This window comes from Drosophila novamexicana, unplaced genomic scaffold (assembly GCF_003285875.2).
Source record: "Drosophila novamexicana strain 15010-1031.04,08,12 unplaced genomic scaffold, DnovRS2.1 tig00002103-arrow-arrow-pilon, whole genome shotgun sequence".
In the NCBI taxonomy this organism is placed as follows: Eukaryota; Metazoa; Arthropoda; class Insecta; order Diptera; family Drosophilidae; genus Drosophila; species Drosophila novamexicana.
This window is the reverse complement of record NW_020824940.1, coordinates 142,501-157,223: the sequence shown is the minus strand read 5'-3', so window position 1 is coordinate 157,223 and position 14,723 is coordinate 142,501. Positions and strand designations below refer to the sequence as shown.

At 52.5% G+C, this 14,723-nt stretch overlaps 1 non-coding gene across 1 annotated transcript; it reads right to left on the bottom strand.

The window, feature by feature from the left end:
• Positions 1–14,063: 14,063 nt before the first annotated feature.
• On the bottom strand, positions 14,064–14,242 carry LOC115768943. Its single transcript, XR_004018639.1, has one exon. It is a non-coding gene; the product is annotated as a 5.8S ribosomal RNA (ribosomal RNA).
• Positions 14,243–14,723: the final 481 nt, after the last annotated feature.

Here is a 14,723-nt window from a genome sequence, read left to right as displayed (position 1 = left end):
TGCCATGCTTACCTGTGACCCTCACACATACTCCAGCCTCGGTGGTCAGCGACTCCACTGGAAGGCAGATGGCATCTGGGTCGTCGATGATGACAGCAGCGCTCCTTTTCCGGCCCTCGACAGCGTGGCTTCCGAATACGCGCATCCCGGCTGGGAAGCCCGTAATCCTTCCAACGACGTCTGCGTATGGCTCCTGCAGCAGCGCAAAGGAGTGGCCGTGGTCACGCATACGTACACCGATATCGATGCACGCAGCGCGGCCCCGGCCACAGTTGGCTTGGATGAAACTAAACATTAATGTTTAGCTTGCACCCTCGCCAACACTGCGCCATAAATCGGGCAAGTCCCCGAAAGCATAAAATGCCCTGAGGGTAGCCCCTTGAAGCGGCAGTTCCGGCAGTCCACCGGATTTGCGCACTTGGCTGCGATATGCCCCATCTGTCCACACTGTCGGCATACGTCCTGCTTAAGGCGGCACTCGGACACCTTGTGGTCGAAGCCGACACACCTATGGCAAGCATAGGTGCGGACGAGGGACCGGCATCGGTATGAGAACCACTTTATATAGACCCGTCCGGTCTTTTCAAAAGTCGCCAGGGCCCTCTCGTCAACTTCTAGCGTCAGATTAACGCTGGCGCCATCAGTGACGGACCACGGCTTCGACTCAAGGTGTACTGCCTTGTTGAACACCGCTGCTGTCATCTCCTCCTTGAAGTTGTTCGTATACAACTCCTCCATGAACACCTCGGGCAGGATCGATGTGTCCACATCGAACACCGTTATTCTCGGCCTCAATCCCTTGTTCGGCTGGATGTTGAGTCCAACCTCCGCGAACTTGGTGTTTGCCACCACTCTATTGAGCTCGCCCTTCGATGGTGTGCGGATGACCGCGCCGCCTCGCTTGAGCTCTCGCACCTCATGTACCCGCACTCCAAGGGTGGGTGCGACCTCCTCCATGATTCTTTTAGCCACCATTTTGCCCGACTCGCTCGGGTCCCGACTCGTGACCACTGCGGACCACGTCTCAACTGGCTTGTTGATCCGTGGGGCAGCGATCGGCACTCCTGGGACGGGGACAGCGGTGCGGGCAGCATGGTGGGCAACTTGGTGAGCAGCAGTTGGCGTGGGGGCGGTGAGCTGTGCTGCAGACGATCTGCCTGCCAGGCTCTCGAGCAGAGCGTTCCGCACTGCCAGCGACGTGGACAGCTCCTCCAATCGCTTTACGGCTGCCGACACCTCGCGCGCGGCTTCAGGAGCGACACCCACCAGGGCAAGCCGGGTCATTTCGGCAGCTGCCGAAAGCTCCGCTATAATCGCCCCTGTCCCCTCGGCCACTATCTTCCATGCTGAGGCACTCGCGATGATGGGGGCGGCGGCGGCTCCAACGTAGTCCTCTGCGGCGGTAGCATCAGCGGCTCTCTTTGCAGCGGCCCTAGTGGCGGGCTTGGCAAACTCATCTGCGCTTTCCACCGCTTGCCTCTTCGGCTCAACGGGTACGCAGGGGGGGGAAAACGTGCTACGGCCTCTCCCTCTCCTCGCCCTCCTCCTTCCATCGACGGCGACGCTGGCAACAGACTCGGCACTAGATGCCGTGCCGGCCACGCTTCTGGCGTCCATTATTGTGGCGCCCTCCGTCGGCTACACCACGCGATAGCCTGGAGACTAAACCGCTTATCTTCTTTACAACCTTAATATTTACCGCAAAGTTTTATGGCTTTGTTGACGCCAAAGCGAACACCTGCACCTTATCTTTTGTTTTCGAAACAAAAATAACTCCGCGACACGTCTGCTCGCGATGAACGTCTGGAACAAACTGAAACTGTAGGGACAAAACAAACAAATATTTGTTTAACGTGGCGTTTACCCCGTAGGGGTTTACTACCACGGTATTCGAAATACAGCGAGCCGAAACAAAGCGTCGGACTAGCGCCCCTCCAAGACACTGCATGTGCAGTGCCCCTTCGGTACCAAATTGAATGCATGCTTGTCGAACATGACATTCCCCCTTGGTGGGAGGTGAGGTCTATCTATACCTCCGCTGGTCTATGGGTACAGCACCCGGTTGACACGCAACTCCACGCCGAGTGAAAACTCTCCCCACAATTGGGTATCGAACCACAGCCACCACGATACTCCCCGAAGGGCCGCACCAACTAACCAGGACAGAACGAGTTCCGTGGGCTCCTGGTTACCCGTGGTACCAAATTACAGCTTTGGTCGGCAGTTCGTAGCAATTGCCACTTCCCAGTTTTGTTGACGACAAACACGGAATGGGTCATCCATTGTTCGACTTACCCCAAGGGGTTTGTCTACCAGATTAAGCTCTGTTCGGCTTCGTGACACAGTCCATGCCACTCCCAGTTTTGGCTAACGTCAGCCCGGCACTGGTCGGCCCTGTGTGGCTGTACTTCACTCCATCCCTCGCCGCCGTCTAGTAAACACCGCCCGCGCAAACATCTCCAGGAGTAACAGCCGCTCTGGTGTCTCCAAGACCCGGGAAAAGTCCCAACGGGTACCTTCTCTCCTGACACCAAGTCCGTCGAGGTCTCGCAGATCTGCATAGAGTGGGCAAGCAACTAGCACGTGCTGCCAGTCTTCATACTCAGCACCGCATTGACATGCGGGCGTTGCACTCAGACTTCTCTGATGCAGAAATGCATTTAGCGACCCGTGGCCCGTCAGCAAGAATCCAGCGTGAAGACCGAATCCAAAGTCTCGCCGGCTGTAAACGAAGCATGCGTCCGGGATAAACTGATGAGTCGGTCGACCGTGCTCATCACTATCCCATCTCCGTTGCCACTCGGAGCACATGCCTTCTTCCAGCAACGCCTTCATCTGCCTCTGGTCTAGATTTGCCACATCTAGACCGAACAGCCAGTCACTATCCTCCAGCGGGTGGGCACGCTTGACCTTGAATCTGATTGCCAATTGCTTGGCAACCAAATCCAACGGCGGAGCTCCAGCAAGCACCTGCAGTGCCACGGTGGACACTGTACGGCATACCGGTAGGCATCCTAAGAGCATGACTCTTTGGCAGGAGATGAGGCGCCTCCTGGCCCCCGACTCTCCCCTGACCGCGGAATACCATACCGAGGCACCAAACAGTGCGCAAGGCACCATGAGTCCGGCATATACAGTGCGTCTGGCTCGGGGACTGAGGCCCCAGTCAACCCGTAACACGCGGCCTAATGCTCCGACGACTCCAGTCAGTTTATCCCGCAATCCTGCGATATGCGGCTGAAAATTCAACCGTTCACCGACTGTGATGCCAAGGTACCGGTACTTGTCGACATATGGTAGGCTTGCTCCTGCAAACCGTACCACGGGCGGCCTGGAAACGGCAAAACGCCCCTTCAACATCATCATTGCCGTCTTGCTGGTTGAGATCGACACTCCGACCTCGGCTCCCCAAGTTCCCACGACGGACATTAGCTCAGCTGCTCGACGTTCCAGTTCGGCTCTCGACCTTCCCTCGACAAGAACCAGCAGGTCATCGGCATATGCACTAAATGTGCACAAGGGCTCCAGGCGTTGGAGCAGGACATCCATCATGGTGTTCCAGATGAACGGTCCGCTGATGGATCCCTGGGGACACCCTCGCGTGACCTCCACCTCGACTTCGCCATATCTGCTGGTCATCCTGGCTTTCCTGCCACAGAAGAAGCTCCTCCACAAGCTAGCTTCCTTGCATCCCGCATCGATCAAGCGGCGCATCGCGGCGCTCCACTCGATGTTGTCAAAGGCGCCTTTAAAGTCCACGAATAGACCAAGTACGTATACCGCCTGGCTGGCGGCAACGCTGGTCATCACGTGCTTCCAGGCGTCCTCGACACAGCGTCCAGGTCGAAAGCCAAATTGCCATCTATTTCCATCTGGGAGCACCTCCTTCATTCGATCCACCATGATCCCCTCAAGCACTTTGCCAAACACTGGCAACAGGCAGATGCCCCGATAGGAAGCTGGATCGCTCCTATCCTTGTCGGGGCCCTTGAGGAGCGCAACCACACGCGGGCACTTCCACTCAAGGGGAAAGTATCCTTCTGTCAGGCAGCGGGAATACAACGCTGTCAAGTGCTCGGGGATGGCACGCCATACCGCCTTGCAGATCCCACCTGTGATGCCGTCAAGCCCGGGAGAGCGCCTGCTCTTCAACCGAGCGACGCATACTCCAACCTCGAAAGCTTCGAGCGCTGGAGCAGCTTCGTCCGGAATGACGATGTCTTCACTCGACTCCGCAACTGGAAAAAAGCTGTGGAGGAGGAGACTCGCGCAGTCGTGCCATGTTACGACCAGCCCGTCATCCGAACGAAGGCACCTCAAATCGGTAGTCCGCTTTCGTCCTCGGCATATCCGGTAGACGTGCCCCCACGGATCGTCTCTGTGGTCTCCAACGAAGCGTCGCCAGTTTTCCTCCTTCGTCTTCAGGATGAGCGTCTTGAACTCGCGGACGGCTGTCCGCAGATGAGCTGCAAGATACGGCGCAGATTCATGACCTCTGCGCCGTGCATCCTGAAGCCTCCGCCTCAGTCTCCTGACCTCCCGGCGTTTGGTACTCAGTTCGGCAGTCCACCATTTAACTTTTCCCTGCGCTCTCGACGGTCTGCGGCCTAACACTCTGTCGCACACAGACTGTACGGCAAGGCGTAGGGCAGACACCGCGGTATCCAACGGCAACATCCTAATATCCTCCTGGGAAAGGTGCTCCTCGATTTCCTCTACCAGCTCCGAGTCGAACAATCGCCAATTAGCATTCGCGAGCTTCCAGGACGGCACAGGAGCATAGCTCTCAACTGCATTTGCTGGGGATGGCGAAGTCACAACAGTAATCATGTTGTGGTCGCTCAAATCCCACTCGTCCACACTCCAGTCATACGCGGCCCACGTAGACGCTGCTTCGTTCACGATTGTTACGTCGATATCGCTCTGTCCTCTTCCATTATCGAACGTGTACACCTCGCTGACTTGATTTAGCACGTTGGCACGACTTCCGAGTATCCACTCATCTAGCTGTTCGCCTCTTCTGTAGTTCAGCTGGCCACGAAAGAATTCGTGCCGTTTGCTGAACCACAAGGGAGACACAGCGTTTGCGTCCAGGCTGAGAATTACCGGTGTACTGCTCGCCAGTAGCAGTATGGTATCCATATAGCTCAATATCCTTGTCAAGTCAGCTTGAGCATGGCAGTATATGGAGGTCAGGTAAACAGTGCCATGCTTACCTGTGACCCTCACACATACTCCAGCCTCGGTGGTCAGCGACTCCACTGGAAGGCAGATGGCATCTGGGTCGTCGATGATGACAGCAGCGCTCCTTTTCCGGCCCTCGACAGCGTGGCTTCCGAATACGCGCATCCCGGCTGGGAAGCCCGTAATCCTTCCAACGACGTCTGCGTATGGCTCCTGCAGCAGCGCAAAGGAGTGGCCGTGGTCACGCATACGTACACCGATATCGATGCACGCAGCGCGGCCCCGGCCACAGTTGGCTTGGATGAAACTAAACATTAATGTTTAGCTTGCACCCTCGCCAACACTGCGCCATAAATCGGGCAAGTCCCCGAAAGCATAAAATGCCCTGAGGGTAGCCCCTTGAAGCGGCAGTTCCGGCAGTCCACCGGATTTGCGCACTTGGCTGCGATATGCCCCATCTGTCCACACTGTCGGCATACGTCCTGCTTAAGGCGGCACTCGGACACCTTGTGGTCGAAGCCGACACACCTATGGCAAGCATAGGTGCGGACGAGGGACCGGCATCGGTATGAGAACCACTTTATATAGACCCGTCCGGTCTTTTCAAAAGTCGCCAGGGCCCTCTCGTCAACTTCTAGCGTCAGATTAACGCTGGCGCCATCAGTGACGGACCACGGCTTCGACTCAAGGTGTACTGCCTTGTTGAACACCGCTGCTGTCATCTCCTCCTTGAAGTTGTTCGTATACAACTCCTCCATGAACACCTCGGGCAGGATCGATGTGTCCCCATCGAACACCGTTATTCTCGGCCTCAATCCCTTGTTCGGCTGGATGTTGAGTCCAACCTCCGCGAACTTGGTGTTTGCCACCACTCTATTGAGCTCGCCCTTCGATGGTGTGCGGATAACCGCGCCGCCTCGCTTGAGCTCTCGCACCTCATGCACCCGCACTCCAAGGGTGGGTGCGACTTCCTCCATGATTCTTTTAGCCACCATTTTGCCCGACTCGCTCGGGTCCCGACTCGTGACCACTGCGGACCACGTCTCAACTGGCTTGTTGATCCGTGGGGCAGCGATCGGCACTCCTGGGACGGGGACAGCGGTGCGGGCAGCATGGTGGGCAACTTGGTGAGCAGCAGTTGGCGTGGGGGCGGCGAGCTGTGCTGCAGACGATCTGCCTGCCAGGCTCTCAAGCAGAGCGTTCCGCACTGCCAGCGACGTGGACAGCTCCTCCAATCGCTTTACGGCTGCCGACACCTCGCGCGCGGCTTCAGGAGCGACACCCACCAGGGCAAGACGGGTCATTTCGGCAGCTGCCGAAAGCTCTGCTATAATCGCCCCTGTCCCCTCGGCCACTATCTTCCATGCTGAGGCACTCGCGATGATGGGGGCGGCGGCGGCTCCAACGTAGTCCTCTGCGGCGGTAGCATCAGCGGCTCTCTTTGCAGCGGCCCTAGTGGCGGGCTTGGCAAACTCATCTGCGCTTTCCACCGCTTGCCTCTTCGGCTCAACGGGTACGCAGGGGGGGGAAAACGTGCTACGGCCTCTCCCTCTCCTCGCCCTCCTCCTTCCATCGACGGCGACGCTGGCAACAGACTCGGCACTAGATGCCGTGCCGGCCACGCTTCTGGCGTCCATTATTGTGGCGCCCTCCGTCGGCTACACCACGCGATAGCCTGGAGACTAAACCGCTTATCTTCTTTACAACCGCACTGCTTTACTTGCGCTGCTTGCACTGGTTTGCACTGCTTTTTTAATATCGCACTGCTTCGCACTATGTGCACTGCTTATCAAGCAGTGAACGAGTTTGCACAGCTTTGCACTGCTTTCGCGTCGACCTGGGCACAAGCAGTTTTATTGCTGTTTACAGTAATATTTACCGCAAAGTTTTATGGCTTTGTTTACGCCAAAGCGAACACCTGCACCTCATCTTTTGTTTTCGAAACAAAAATAACTCCGCGACACGTCTGCTCGCGACGAACGTCTGGAACAAACTGGAGTAGATAGGGACAAGAAAAGTCAGTGGGCTTAACGTGAGCACCTGCCATGTTGGCTTAATCTCACGGTATTCGAAAATACAAGGAGCCGAAACAATGCGTCGGACTATCGCCCCTCCAAGACACTGTCCCTACTCGAACAGTATCCCTTCGGTACCAATTGAATGAATGCCGGGCGGAGGCAATACATTCCCTCATTGGTGGGAGGTGAGGCCGGTCTAAAACCTCGTAAAATAATAATTATATGTGTAATGATTTACGAAATACGCAACATGCCCTTCTACAACTGTAGGGACAAAACAAACAAATATTTGTTTAAAGTGGCGTTTACCCCGTAGGGGTTTACTACCACGGTATTCGAAATACAGCGAGCCGAAACAAAGCGTCGGACTAGCGCCCCTCCAAGACACTGCATGTGCAGTGCCCCTTCGGTACCAAATTGAATGCATGCTTGTCGAACATGACATTCCCCCTTGGTGGGAGGTGAGGTCTATCTATACCTCCGCTGGTCTATGGGTACAGCACCCGGTTGACACGCAACTCCACGCCGAGGCACCAAACAGTGCGCAAGGCACCATGAGTCCGGCATATACAGTGCGTCTGGCTCGGGGACTGAGGCCCCAGTCAACCCGTAACACGCGGCCTAATGCTCCGACGACTCCAGTCAGTTTATCCCGCAATCCTGCGATATGCGGCTGAAAATTCAACCGTTCACCGACTGTGATGCCAAGGTACCGGTACTTGTCGACATATGGTAGGCTTGCTCCTGCAAACCGTACCACGGGCGGCCTGGAAACTGCAAAACACCCCTTCAACATCATCATTGCCGTCTTACTGGTTGAGATCGACACTCCGACCTCGGCTCCCCAAGTTCCCACGACGGACATTAGCTCAGCTGCTCGACGTTCCAGTTCGGCTCTCGACCTTCCCTCGACAAGAACCAGCAGGTCATCGGCATATGCACTAAATGTGCACAAGGGCTCCAGGCGTTGGAGCAGGACATCCATCATGGTGTTCCAGATGAACGGCCCGCTGATGGATCCCTGGGGACACCCTCGCGTGACCTCCACCTCGACTTCGCCATATCTGCTGGTCATCCTGGCTTTCCTGCCACAGAAGAAGCTCCTCCACAAGCTAGCTTCCTTGCATCCCGCATCGATCAAGCGGCGCATCGCGGCGCTCCACTCGATGTTGTCAAAGGCGCCTTTAAAGTCCACGAAAAGACCAAGTACGTATACCGCCTGGCTGGCGGCAACGCTGGTCATCACGTGCTTCCAGGTGTCCTCGACACAGCGTCCAGGTCGAAAGCCAAATTGCCATCTATTTCCATCCGGGAGCACCTCCTTCATTCGATCCACCATGATCCCCTCAAGCACTTTGCCAAACACTGGCAACAGGCAGATGCCCCGATAGGAAGCTGGATCGCTCCTATCCTTGTCGGGGCCCTTGAGGAGCGCGACCACACGCGGGCACTTCCACTCAAGGGGAAAGTATCCTTCTGTCAGGCAGCGGGAATACAACGCTGTCAAGTGCTCGGGGATGGCACGCCATACCGCCTTGCAGATCCCACCTGTGATGCCGTCAGGCCCGGGAGAGCGCCTGCTCTTCAACCGAGCGACGCATACTCCAACCTCGAAAGCTTCGAGCGCTGGAGCAGCTTCGTCCGGAATGACGATGTCTTCACTCGACTCCGCAACTGGAAAAAAGCTGTGGAGGAGGAGACTCGCGCAGTCGTGCCATGTTACGACCAGCCCGTCATCCGAACGAAGGCACCTCAAATCGGTAGTCCGCTTTCGTCCTCGGCATATCCGGTAGACGTGCCCCCACGGATCGTCTCTGTGGTCTCCAACGAAGCGTCGCCAGTTTTCCTCCTTCGTCTTCCGGATGGGCGTCTTGAACTCGCGGACGGCTGTCCGCAGATGAGCTGCAAGATACGGCGCAGATTCATGACCTCTGCGCCGTGCATCCTGGAGCCTCCGCCTCAGTCTCCTGACCTCCCGGCGTTTGGTACTCAGTTCGGCAGTCCACCATTTAACTTCTGCGCTCTCGACGGTCTGCGGCCTAGCACTCTGTCGCACACAGACTGTACGGCAAGGCGTAGGGCAGACACCGCGGTATCCAACGGCAACATCCTAATATCCTCCTGGGAAAGGTGCTCCTCGATTTCCTCTACCAGCTCCGAGTCGAACAATCGCCAATTAGCATTCGCGAGCTTCCAGGACGGCACAGGAGCATAGCTCTCAACTGCATTTGCTGGGGATGGCGAAGTCACAACAGTAATCATGTTGTGGTCGCTCAAATCCCACTCGTCCACACTCCAGTCATACGCGGCCCACGTAGACGCTGCTTCGTTCACGATTGTTACGTCGATATCGCTCTGTCCTCTTCCATTATCGAACGTGTACACCTCGCTGACTTGATTTAGCACGTTGGCACGACTTCCGAGTATCCACTCATCTAGCTGTTCGCCTCTTCTGTAGTTCAGCTGGCCACGAAAGAATTCGTGCCGTTTGCTGAACCACAAGGGAGACACAGCGTTTGCGTCCAGGCTGAGAATTACCGGTGTACTGCTCGCCAGTAGCAGTATGGTATCCATATAGCTCAATATCCTTGTCAAGTCAGCTTGAGCATGGCAGTATATGGAGGTCAGGTAAACAGTGCCATGCTTACCTGTGACCCTCACACATACTCCAGCCTCGGTGGTCAGCGACTCCACTGGTAGGCAGATGGCATCTGGGTCGTCGATGATAGCAGCGCTCCTTTTCCGGCCCTCGACAGCGTGGCTTCCGAAAACGCGCATCCCGGCTGGGAAGCCCGTAATCCTTCCAACGACGTCTGCGTATGGCTCCTGCAGCAGCGCAAAGGAGTGGCCGTGGTCACGCATACGTACACCGATATCGATGCACGCAGCGCGGCCCCGGCTACAGTTGGCTTGGATGAAACTAAACATTAATGTTTAGCTTGCACCCTCGCCAACACTGCGCCATAAATCGGGCAAGTCCCCGAAAGCATAAAATGCCCTGAGGGTAGCCCCTTGAAGCGGCAGTTCCGGCAGTCCACCGGATTTGCGCACTTGGCTGCGATATGCCCCATCTGTCCACACTGTCGGCATACGTCCTGCTTAAGGCGGCACTCGGACACCTTGTGGTCGAAGCCGACACACCTATGGCAAGCATAGGTGCGGACGAGGGACCGGCATCGGTATGAGAACCACTTTATATAGACCCGTCCGGTCTTTTCAAAAGTCGCCAGGGCCCTCTCGTCAACTTCTAGCGTCAGATTAACGCTGGCGCCATCAGTGACGGACCACGGCTTCGACTCAAGGTGTACTGCCTTGTTGAACACCGCTGCTGTCATCTCCTCCTTGAAGTTGTTCGTATACAACTCCTCCATGAACACCTCGGGCAGGATCGATGTGTCCACATCGAACACCGTTATTCTCGGCCTCAATCCCTTGTTCGGCTGGATGTTGAGTCCAACCTCCGCGAACTTGGTGTTTGCCACCACTCTATTGAGCTCGCCCTTCGATGGTGTGCGGATGACCGCGCCGCCTCGCTTGAGCTCTCGCACCTCATGCACCCGCACTCCAAGGGTGGGTGCGACCTCCTCCATGATTCGTTTAGCCACCATTTTGCCCGACTCGCTCGGGTCCCGACTCGTGACCACTGCGGACCACGTCTCAACTGGCTTGTTGATCCGTGGGGCAGCGATCGGCACTCCTGGGACGGGGACAGCGGTGCGGGCAGCATGGTGGGCAACTTGGTGAGCAGCAGTTGGGGTGGGGGCGGCGAGCTGTGCTGCAGACGATCTGCCTGCCAGGCTCTCAAGCAGAGCGTTCCGCACTGCCAGCGACGTGGACAGCTCCTCCAATCGCTTTCCGGCTGCCGACACCTCGCGCGCGGCTTCAGGAGCGACACCCACCAGGGCAAGACGGGTCATTTCGGCAGCTGCCGAAAGCTCCGCTATAATCGCCCCTGTCCCCTCGGCCACTATCTTCCATGCTGAGGCACTCGCGATGATGGGGGCGGCGGCGGCTCCAACGTAGTCCTCTGCGGCGGTTGCATTCAGCGGCTCTCTTTGCAGCGGCCCTAGTGGCGGGCTTGGCAAACTCATCTGCGCTTTCCACCGCTTGCCTCTTCGGCTCAACGGGTACGCAGGGGGGGGAAAACGTGCTACGGCCTCTTCCTCTCCTAGCCCTCCTCCTTCCATCGATGGCGACGCTGGCAACCGACTCGGCACTAGATGCAGTGCCGGCCACGCTTCTGGCGTCCATTATTGTGGCGCCCTCCGTCGGCTACACCACGCGATAGCCCGGACACTAAACCGCTTAACTTCTTTCCAAACCGCACTGCTTTACTTGCGCTGCTTGCACTGGTTTGCACTGCTTTTTTAAGATCGCACTGCTTCGCACTATGTGCACTGCTTATCAAGCAGTGAACGAGTTTACACAGCTTTGCACTGCTTTCGCGTCGACCTGGGCACAAGCAGTTTTATTGCTGTTTACAGTAATATTTACCGCAAAGTTTTATGGCTTTGTTTACGCCAAAGCGAACACCTGCACCTTATCTTTTGCTTTCGAAACAAAAATAACTCCGCGACACGTCTGCTCGCGACGAACGTCTGGAACAAACTGAACTGTAGGGACAGAAAAGTCAGTGGGCTTAACGTGAGCACCTGCCATGTTGGCTTAATCTCACGGTATTCGAAAATACAAGGAGCCGAAACAATGCGTCGGACTATCGCCCCTCCAGGACACTGTCCCTGCTCGAACAGTATCCCTTCGGTACCAATTGAATGAATGCCGGGCGGAGGCAATACATTCCCTCATTGGTGGGAGGTGAGGCCGGTCTAAAACATCATAAAAAGCTATGTATTGGTTGAAACGCAACTCCACGTCGAGCAAGCTCTACCCGCTTTGGGTATAAACCACAGCCACCACGATACTCCCCGAAGGGCGGCAACCAAAAAGTCAGGACGGAACAAGTTCCGTGGGCTCCTGGCTACCCGTGGTACCAAATTTACTTACAGTTTTGGTCGACTGCCGTAGATGTATACTACCCAGTTTAACCCACCGGCCTAAGAATGGATCGTCTTATTGTTTTCGACTTCCATGATCACCGTCCTGCTGTTTTAAGCAACCAACGCCTTTCATGGTTTCTGTATGAGTTGTTAATTTGGGCACCGTAACATTACGTTTGGTTCATCCCACAGCGCCAGTTCTGCTTACCAAAAGTGGCCCACTGGGCACATTATATCATAACCTTAAACTTCATATCAAGAAAGTTAAGGTTCTTACCCATTTAAAGTTTGAGAATAGGTTAAGATCGTTTCGACCCTAAGGCCTCTAATCATTCACTTTACCAGATAAGATTATTTTATACAACAGTTAAATGCACCAGCTATCCTGAGGGAAACTTCGGAAGGAACCAGCTACTAGATGGTTCGATTGGTCTTTCGCCCCTATACTCAATTCTGACAATCGATTTGCACGTCAGAGCTGTTTCGGTCTTCCATCAGGGTTTCCCCTGACTTCAACCTGATCAAGTATAGTTCACCATCTTTCGGGTCACAGCATATATGCTCAAGGTACGTTCCAGTTAGAGGCATAAATAATATAAATATTATTATACATAACTATATAGAGCGCCACGGGACTGCGTTAATTAACTATAAATAGTTAAAAAACTTATCCCATTAATAGTCAAGTTAATTACGCTATTAGGTTTATATCCCAATAACTTGCACATATGTTAGACTCCTTGGTCCGTGTTTCAAGACGGGTCCCGAAGGTATCCTGAATCTTTCGCATTGTTAATCATACAAATGCATATAATAAACACAAATATCAATGATAATTATGCCATTATATAATTCCGAAAAATTAACGCACTTTAATCATATAAATCTATCAGCACTTTATCAAATTTATATCTTTTAATTTATGTTAAATGCAAGCATATAATTCAAATAAGCAATCAGACATAATTTTATGATAAATATTTATGCTAATAGATTACAATGTCCTTATATGGAAAAAATGCACACTATTATTATAATATTGTTTAAAATATTACAATTCTAATGATGAATTTTCCATAACGGATATTCAGGTTCATAGGGCTTAACCTCTAAGCAGTTTCACGTACTATTTAACTCTCTATTCAGAGTTCTTTTCAACTTTCCCTCACGGTACTTGTTTACTATCGGTCTCATGGTTATATTTAGTTTTAGATGGAGTTTACCACCCACTTAGTGCTGCACTATCAAGCAACACGACTCTTTGGAAACACCATCTAGTAATCATTAACGTTATACGGGCCTGGCACCCTCTATGGGTAAATGGCCTCATTTAAGAAGGACTTAAATCGTTAACTTCTCATACTAGAATATTGATGTTCCGTACACTGCATCTCACATTTGCCATATAGACAAAGTGACTTAGTGCTGAACTGATTTCTTTTCGCTCGCCGCTACTAAGAAAATCCTTGTTAGTTTCTTTTCCTCCCCTAATTAATATGCTTAAATTCAGGGGGTAGTCCCATATGAGTTGAGGTTGTATAAAACAATGTTAATTGAACATTATTTATTGTTCAATATAATGGGTAATACTTTTGTTCTGAAGTTCCATAAATTTTACAAGAATTCTTTTATCACACATCATTAATAAGAGACAATTCTAGATGAAGGAAAAATTTATTTTTCTTTTATGCTAGAAATATAATTCTTCAGTTTTCTCATACAAAATATACAATGAGTACCATCCATATATATATTAATATTATGAATATATTATGCATATCAGGGACACACATAATCTATCCAATAATATACCATATGCTTAAAACTTCGAAAAATTTTAAACAACTTAATTAGCAAAGTCTTACAACCCTCAACCATATGTAGTCCAAGCAGCACTATAAAATTAATTAAAGTACATAACAGCATGGACTGCGATATGCGTTCAAAATGTCGATGTTCATGTGTCCTGCAGTTCACACGATGACGCACAGTTTGCTGCGTTCTTCATCGACCCATGAGCCGAGTGATCCACCGCTTAGAGTGATAATTTTATTTTGGTTTTTTTCATTACGTCACAAATATTTTGATTGAAAGAAATTAAAAATACACCATTTTACTGGCATATATCAATTCCTTCAATAACATTTTTTATACCTAAACTGTGTTGCGAAATGTCTTAGTTTTACATATTCTTTAAAAATATAGCATGAATAAGATTATTATATAGATGCAAGAATTAAATATTTTTATAGAAATATGCAAAGCATTAACCTGAAAGCAGGTACAACACTTAAAATTTAGGTTGTTGCGTTTATATAATGTATGCGCATATAACAATGAACAATACATCTGTGCAACGCATGTATATTATGGTACATATACGCGCAAGTTTTTTCATCATAAAAACGCATAAACACAGACAAATCCCAAATTGAAAATGATAGATATTAAATAAATATATACTAATTGGGCATAAGTATGTGTAAATGTGTTTAAATGAATATTTATTTATATTCAGAAAAAT